Here is a 1,620-nt window from a genome sequence, read left to right as displayed (position 1 = left end):
AAAGAAGCATAACAAATAAGGTATCGGTGGCTGAGAGAGTTCAAATAGAGTCGAGAGGCTACTCTGCAGGTTGCTTTTATGCAAACTTCAGTCAGACATTGCTACCTACCATAACTTGCCAAAACCCAACAAACCACTCCAACCAATCCTAAAGCACACTAGGTCTTTTCCCTCCCTGGCTGCCTAAGGAACACCCACCATCATGAATGGCATGGTAACCAACTGGACCAGGTAGTTCATGACCAACCGAGTCCTTCTGCAGAAACAAGTGGTCACAGATGTCCTTCACCCTGGAAAGGCAACAGTACCTAAGATAAATTTGGGAAAAACTAGCCAAAATACACAAGAGCACATCAGATGTCATTTTTGTATTTGGATTCAGAACCCATTTGGGTGGTGGCAAGATGACTGGCTTTGGCATGATTTATGATTCCTTGGATTGTGTGAAGAAAAATGAACCCAAACAAAGACTTCTAAGACATGGCTTGTATGAGAAGGAAAAGACCTCAAGAAAAGAGCAAAAGAAATGAGAGAATGGAATGAAGAAACTCAGGGGCACTGCAAAAGCCAATGTTGGTGCTGGCACAAAGAAGTAAAGATTCTTCAGTGACTTGATCTGTGATTGTGCGGATATTTCACCAGAAGATTAATAAAACTATAAACTTAAAAAAAAACCACCTAGGGCAATATTTAAGATCCTACAAATGTTGCTTGCACTAGGGTCACTTTCCAGAAACCTACAACCTCCATATGTGTCCCAGAACCAGATAAGTCCTAAAACCTAGAGGGGTCAGCCTTTCCAGAACATTAGCTAGTTCCATATCCTGACCCCTTATTACTGATAGCCCTTCCTACATGAAAAAGTTAGAATGGGCACAGCCCAGATACCCCTAAAGAGTGGGAGAAAGATCAAAGGTGATGGTGGAGTTATACAGAGAGGGTCGGGTTTAACAAATAAGTATGAGTGCTGTATCATTATACTGATATTTCTTTTAGTCTCCATTATCTTAGAGCAGCTAAGAGTACAAACCTAAAATTTTGGAATTGTAACCCATACCAAGCTTTTAAATCTGCTCTACAACTAATTGCTGTGCTGTGCTTTTAAATTTATTGCTTTTTTGTATATATTTTTCACAAAAAAAATAAAAAGTGATGATAAAAAATATATATTCTTTCTGTCCTTCAATGTTCTGAAGCAACTAGAAGGGAAAATCTGAGATGATGGTTTGTAGCCCAGAACACACTCTGGGATCTGTCTTGTAGCTACTTGTTGAAGGGTGCTTTGAAAACTATTGCTTTCTTCTTTCTTTGCTTCATATAGATGTTATATTACAGAATAAGAAAAGTTCCTTAAAAAGCATCCCATGTTCTGGATCTCCAACAGTCTCTGCAGGTGTGGGGATGTCTAAGTCTTGACAGGTCCAAGTCTTAGGCCTCTCTTTCTGGATCCCATGGACTGGATCCTGGATTCCATGGACTGGATCCTGACTTGCACCTATGACAGGAGAAATGCATTCTGCACCACAGGACCTTGGGATCTTCCCATAACCATTGGCCCCTTCAAGGGTTCTTTTAGTCAACTGCTAAAAGATTATTTTATGGGATGAACATCCTATTATG

The 1,620-nt window shown here is 40.2% G+C and overlaps 1 pseudogene; it reads left to right on the top strand.

Moving 5' to 3' along the window:
* The first annotated feature begins 202 nt into the window (after positions 1-202).
* On the top strand, positions 203-596 carry LOC143682959 (small ribosomal subunit protein eS24 pseudogene; annotated as a pseudogene).
* The last annotated feature ends 1,024 nt before the right edge of the window (positions 597-1,620 follow it).

The sequence above is a fragment of the Tamandua tetradactyla genome, chromosome 5, assembly GCF_023851605.1.
Source record: "Tamandua tetradactyla isolate mTamTet1 chromosome 5, mTamTet1.pri, whole genome shotgun sequence".
Classification (NCBI taxonomy): domain Eukaryota; kingdom Metazoa; phylum Chordata; class Mammalia; order Pilosa; family Myrmecophagidae; genus Tamandua; species Tamandua tetradactyla.
This window is presented reverse-complemented; position numbering and strand designations above follow the sequence as displayed.